The following is a 7457-nucleotide window of genomic DNA, read 5'->3' on the forward strand; positions in this document are numbered from 1 at the left end:
CCAATAAGGTTAGTTCCACCAGTCTGGTACTTTTAATTACCATGTGCTATGTAGATAAAGTTTGGGTGAAAAACCAAATATTCTCAGATAAACCTTGACTAGATAAATATTTTGTTTCTTAAACTTGTTGACTAAACTATGACCATAGAAATTTAAAGATTATGTATGTATTATTTTTGTCTCATTCTTTATATATCATAACAAACCTACACAGACCTTCATCATCCACTTAGGCTTTCTCATTTTTTCTATTTTGAAGAATATCTTCATTTCCCATATCCTTTTAACATCTTTTACATTCTCATTTTCTTTCTTTCTTTTTTTAAAAATAATTATGAAACATAGCAGCATTAACAAATAAATTTTCCATCTGTTTTGAGATTTCTTTTCCTGGGGATGCTAAACAATGATTATTCCCTTTTAAGGTTCTAGTGTTGAGCCAATATTTGATTAAAGTTTTACTGGGGAACCAATGAATTTATTGAGCTTACTTACCGAGATAACTGAGGAGTAACTGAGGTGTATGTATGACCTGAGGGTATGCCCACTGGAAAGCCTTTACCCAGCATGGGTCATGCCTTCTCTTCCTAGCCTTCCCCAGATTGTATACTTTAGCCCTCCCCAAATCCAGGATGCCATGTGTGATTAGGGTCAAATTACATACAGTTGGCTGGGAAGAGTGGCTGGATAATGCGGTGATGGTCCAATGACCCTGCTTGGCCCTCTTTAATGAATGATCACAACTGTCAACAAGCCCAATTGTGACACTGTTTAGTGAGGATCTGAATTTTTTGGCAAGTATTTCAAATGTCTCTAATAGGTGGTCCCAGGACCATATTTAAAGAGCATCATTAAATTATGTTAAGCCTCCTATGTGCTAAACATGATGGTACATAACTGTAATCCCAGCACTTGGGAAGAAGGATCGTAAATTTGAGTCTAGCCTGGGCTACACAACAACCACAAACAAACCATCAAAAAACATTCTAGTTGGGCACGGTGGCACACACCTTTAATCCCAGCACTCGGGAAGCAGAGACAGGTAGATCTCTGTGAGTTCAAGGCCAGCCTGGTCTACATAGTGAGTTCCAGGACAGTTGAGGCTACAGAGAGACCCTGTCTCAAAAAGACCAAAAAAAAAAAAAAAAAAAAACCATTCTATCTCCTATCAATCCTCTCCCATAGATACTTGAGCTTCTTGAGCTTCTTTTTTGCTGTAACTACTTTCCTATACCTCTTTCCCCACTAGACTGTAAACTACATGAGGAAAATATATTATGCCTTCCTTATTCATCATAATACTCCCAGTATCTAAAGTATCTAGAAAAAAGCACCTAGACATTACATGTGCTCAGTAGAAATAGGGTGAATGGAGCAAATGAACCAAATTAACTAGAAGAAATCAGAGTAAAATGGGAAAATCCTAAAAGATCAAGAGCCCAAGCATCCATAGTCAAGTGATGGGTCCCAGCTTTCAACATCCTGTCTCAGGTACTTTCACTGCATCGGGGAGTTTGTGAGCACATAATGTGGAAACAGGTGCTGCTCTTGGCCCCCCAAACTCAATTTGAAATTTGTCATTGTAATAGTTTTAAAAAATATTTTATTCATTATTTTTTATTTTATGTATATGCATGTATTGCCTGCATGTATAGAAGTGCACGTTTTGTGCAATGCCCACAGAGGACAGAAGAGGTCTCCAGATCCCCTGGAACTGGAGTTACAGACAGTGGTTAGCTGCCATGTGGGTGCTGAAACTTGAACCCAGGTCTTCTGCAAGAACAGTCAGTGTTAACAGCTGAGCCATCTTTCCAGCCCTATCATTGCAATAGTTTTAAGGGGTGGAGCCTTTTAAGAGCTCATTAAGTTATGATAGATCTACCAGTTTGTTTTTACTTCTGCTGTCTCTTTCTGTCCAGTATGCTTGCCTGCCCTTCCACCAGGTTATAGTGCAATAGGAAAATCCTCCTCTGATACAGCCCTTGATCTTGAACTTTCCAGCCTCTGGAACTAGGAGGAGAGTACATGTCTATTGTTTGTAACCCTGGCTGTGGCATTCTTTTATAGCAACACAAAGCAGATTGAGACAGTTGGAAAAAGGAGCCTTTCCCAGTACCCCAAACTAGGTTCCCCCTGGGGCAGAACATCTTGGAGCTCATGGCAAGCCTGGGCAGAGCAGTCTTGGCTCTGAGACCATCAAAAGCTTGCAGCCAGAGGTGCATAGCTCTGCTGACATCTCCTGGCTGGAAGACTCTAACCAGGTTTTTGGCTTCCCTGGTTAATCCCAGTGCCTTTTGGCTGCATGACCACTCATTCTTGGCAGCTTCCATGGTGCCTTAGAGCACCCAGTCAGCAGAATGGCTTTCTTCATCATCAATGAGTTGGGCCTGGGCCAACCCACCGTTGCCTAGGCTGGCTTCTGAAGTCTCATCCACCTGCAGGAAGCGTAATGCAGTCAAGAGAGTGTTGATGAGACATCCAGGTGTCTGCTGGACCCTCAGACCTGGTCCACTCATCTAAACCAGCCTAAATGGAATTTCTACTTACTACTTTTACCCTTGTCATCTTGGCCCCTGGAATCAATCAATTCTTCTACCTCTTCCATCTGTCTTTTCTTAGGGGTCCCGAGTGATGTTTTCCAACTCTGCATGAAGTTTGTGACTCAAGTTTCTCTAAATCAGTAAACATTTCGCATTCTCAGACACATACACACACAGGAACACAAAAGTAGGTAGTCAATGATTCAAAGAAAAAAAGGATCTTTTCTTAATTTTATCAGCGGTTACTTATGTGGCATTTTCCAAGACTCCAGATTGTTCTCTCAACATGAAAAAGTCACTTCCATTGAGTGTCTACTATGCACTAGGTAGGATTTCTTAGAGCTTTAAATGCATTATCTCATTAAGCTCACAAGCAACCCTACCAAGTAAGTGATGTCTAAACAACTTAATTGTGAATATAATGTATTCAGAAGATGTCTAAAACATGCATATGAACAGTTGAATAATTGCCTCCTGCATTATCATCTATCTATTCCATATGTCTGTGATTAGTATTCTTTTTCTTTTTTAATAATGTTGGGCATCAAGCCCAGGGCCCCACTCATCCACTCATGCTAGGTAAGCATTTTACCACTGAGCTATATCTCCAGACCCCTTGTTTATTTTTTGGGTTTTTGTTGTTGTTTTGTTTTTTGTTTTGTGTGTGTGTGTGTGTGTGTGTGTGTGTGTGTGTGTAGGGGTGAGCATTCGTTTGCTAGAGGAAGATGTTCTCTCTCTCTCTCTCCTCTCTCTCTTTCTCTCTCCCTTTCTTAGTCCTTTAAGACAGACACTTTCACTGTATCTGGAGCTAGGCTGGCATCCAGGAAGCCCTGGGAATCCTCCTGTCTCTGCCCACCACAGCGCTTGGGTTACATGCAAGCATAAAGCCATATGTGACTTTTTATGAGGGTGCTGGGGATTCAAGCTCAGCTCCTCACATTTGCACAGCAAGGGCTCTTACCCATTCCCAAGCATCCACCCTTCACTTTCTACTTCTGTTAGCTGTGTATGCATTCTCACATGATATAGTCACATTTTAAAATATAAACGAATAGAATCGTGCTATATATACTCTTTTGAATTTCTGTAACTTTTATTTTTATGAAATATGTTCATTTATGCTGTGTCATATATCTGAAGCTAATTGATGTTCACTGTACATCTCATTGTACCATGCATGTAGATAGGTATTTGGCTTCTTTCACCTCTTATGAACATTAAGAATGAAAAAATAATTGTTTAAGACAGAGTCTCAGGTTGGGCTCCAACTGGTTCTGTAGCATATGCTGGCTGTTAATTCCTGACCTTCTGCTTTCCATGTGCTGGAATGTGCACCACTACATCTGGCTCATTATGAACAAACTTGTACATGAATTTTGTGTGCTGGAATCTAAAATTCTCTAGGATATATTACTAGTAGAATTCCTATACCATACACTACTCATATCTTCAGGTTTAATGAGAAATTCAAAAAAATGTTTTCCAAAGTCATTGTGTTAAGTGCTATAGCTATTCCTCTCATTTTATTGACAAGGAAACTGAGCCTCAGGATGTTTATCAGTAGTTCTAGGTCATCAGTTCCAAGGAAGTAAAGCTACTATGTATATCAAGTCAACCTAATTTCAAAATCTAGACTCTTCATCAATCCATGATATACCATGTTTTAATTAAGGTATATTCAGTTGGTAAAACTAGAAAGCCAATAGTAATTTCACGAACTCCATGACTTTACAAACATAATTGGCTGTTTCCTCTCTCATTTCATGATCTGAAGAGAATGTTTTAGATGAGCATGGTCATAGAATTTAGGCATGGTTGAGGCTGGATTGTCAGCTGGTAAGAGCAGCAGTGTGTGCAAGGTTCAATGAAAGTGCAAAGTTTGGGGCCAGCGAGATGGTGCATTGGGTTAAAGCACTTGCTATCAAGCTTGATAACCTGAGTTAGATTCTGGGGATCCATCTAGAGGAAGGAGAAAACTAACTACTGCAAGTTGTCCTCTGACCTGCATATGCATGCTGTGCCATGCTCATTGTTTCCCTGTCTGTCTCTGTTTCCCTGCCTCCACACACACACAAATAAATGTAATAGATTTTTTTTTTTTTGAGACAGGGTCTCTGTAGCCCCAGCTGGCCTGGAACTCGCTATATGAACCATCCAGGCTGGCCTTGATCTCACATAGCAATTTGTTGGGCGTGAGCTGCCACATGTGGCCCTAACAGATTTTTTAAAGTAAGAAAGTATAAGGTTTTATGGACCTAGCTTGGTTCTATATCACTTATATACTAAGTCATAGCTAGGTTTGACAACTAGAAAATGTAGACCCTGACTGAACAGCATACCCCAGTTCAGTTCTTTTAACTGTGAAGAATGGGAGAATGAATTTTAGTGGAATTAGCCATTTTACTATAACAGCTTTACCCAATCTCACTCTTCGTTATTTCTGGAATTACTGATTCCCTGTTTACTTTGGCTGGCAATTTTCTGCTTTTCTATCTCAGGGAAATCTCAAGGTCAACTCACCTAACTGGCAAGTAAGCTTTAGGTCATTATGAAGCCATGGTTTCATCTTAGCTGTTTTTTTGAATAAAGTAAACAGAAGTGCCCTAATATATGATCTAATTTTCTTCACCGAACACATTTTGAGCCTCTATTTTCTGCATGAAGCACCATGCAAAGGGGTTCCAAAAACAGTATGGATGAAGGTTAAGAGTGTGTGCACAGACTCAGAGAGTTTAGACTCAAATCTGTCTTGGATATCCAGCCACATGTTGTCAAGCCAGGAGAAGTGCACCTTGCATATACAGAGAAGGTTGGGTTGACTGGGACATGCGTAGAGAAGGAATGTAGCCCAAAGGATGACACTATAGGCTAGTGCTACACTTCAAGTGACCTCAAGTATTGTCAAAGGCTGTCCTGACACTTTGCCCAATTACATTCTAAACAGCTGTAAGAGCAGGAGGCCCACTCAAGTTTGGGCCCATTAATGTCAATAATGGAGGGAGGAAGGACTCAGAAGGCACTGCCCCTGCTTTTGTGTGTGTGTGCGTGTGTGTGTGTGTGTGTGTGTGTGTGTGTGTGGTGGGGAGAGAGATTTTTCTTCAGTGGTTTAGCTGCCCATACATGTCTTGTGCTCCTATAGGTCAAACAACTCTCAGCCATGTTCCAAGTTAGTTCACCAAGCTGGACTTGCCAGGAATTGGTTTTTTTAGTCTGTCTTTGGTGTCCTACCTGGGATGAAGAGTCATTTGTTCATTTCCTCAGGAAAAGGTCACATAACATGGGAAACTCCAAACAGCTCAGAACTGACTATAACAGCCCTGCAGAGAAAAAGACAGGATAGGCCTAAGGGGCATGGTCTATAGAAACTGTGGTTCCATGCATTCAAATAGTATCCCATCATCTGTGGGACTCTTAATACCGCCCCCCCCCCCAAGCATCGTCCAGTAGAAGAGGTTGCCTGTTAGGGGGTAAATTTTCCGTATTTATCTGGGAGACCTGCATGGATTGGGTAAAAGATGAGATAAAATGACTTATAGATCCTCCCAAATCTGAGCCTATTTTCCAAGTTTGATGAATATTGTTCTCAAGTGTCCAACATTCTGAACCATTAACTCCTAGTCTTTTTTAAATATTTTATTATTTTTATTTTATGTGTATGCGTGTATTGCCTGCATGTAGGTAAGTGCACCCTTGTCATGCAATACCTGCGGACAGAAGAGGCTATCAGATCCCCTGGAACTGGAGTTACCGACAGTTGTTAGCTGTCATGTGGGTGCTGGTATTCGAATCTGGGTCTTCTGCAAGAACCAGTGTTCTTAACTGCTGAGCCATCTCTCCAGCTCCCTAACTCCTAGTTTTTTCTTCTTCCTCATGGAAAAGAAGACATTAATCTTTGCTCGGAAAATGATCTAACCTGGAATCCAATCCCAGGGTGAGTAGCTGGAATGGGGGACCTGGGGCAGTGGTTTTGGGTGAAGATCAGTTGGGCAATGTTTTAATCAGTCTCAGTTTTGGTGTCTTCATCTGTAAAACATACTGGTATCTCAGGAAAATAGTAATTGTTCCATATATATATATGGAATCCAAGGCTTTGAGAAGTTAATTTGCTCAAGAATTCACTATGGAAAGTTGTCAAGATTCAGTCTGACTCCAGAGTTGGAGTTTGTAATTACCAGTGGATCACTTTTGGAGTGGAGGGGTACAGGATGCCAGTGGGGAGGAGATACAGTACTGCATTTAATATTGATGTCCATTATTAGATGTTTCCTGGTATTCCTGTTGTCACAAGGGAGAGAGTGTCTTAGTACGAAAGGAATGTAGTATTGAGGGTGAGCAGGAAGAAAGAGGAACAGTCTCAGTCCCCCTCCGTCCTCCCTCCTTGCCTCTCTCAGCCTCGGGCAGGCTGGAAGAAGCAGAATCTCCACGTTCGCGCAGGCCTGCAGCGCCTGCCCACCAACGAGGACGCCCAGCACCCCCTCTCTGCAGGGCGTCACCGCATCTCCCCGCCCCCAGCAGTCAAGGCGTGGAGGAGGGAGGAGGGATGCAGCGGTTTGCCACAGTTTATGTTTCTCCAGAGCTTCGGAGCAAGATTTCCCCCAAAAGCCATATTAAATAAATAAAAGGAAATTCAGCAGATGGGAACATGAATCAATGAAAACTCCCATATGAGAGTGAAGATTTATGTCAAAAAACAAAACATCAACATCTGGGTGCTGCCGCGGCTCCTCTTGGCTGCTCGTTTTGGTAATGGATTCTTGGTGTCGCTTTCCGCCTCTTTCTGGCCCTGAGAGAGGACAAAAAGAAATAAAGAATGCAACCCATTTTTAAATCGTCGTTTTAAATCAGAAACGAATGCCGCTTTTCCCCCCTCAAGGAGGGAGGGGACGTGGTGCAGGCGGGGTGGGGGGGGGGGCGGGC

Source organism: Nannospalax galili, unplaced genomic scaffold (assembly GCF_000622305.1).
Source record: "Nannospalax galili isolate Female #2095 unplaced genomic scaffold, S.galili_v1.0 scaffold1077, whole genome shotgun sequence".
NCBI lineage: Eukaryota > Metazoa > Chordata > Mammalia > Rodentia > Spalacidae > Nannospalax > Nannospalax galili.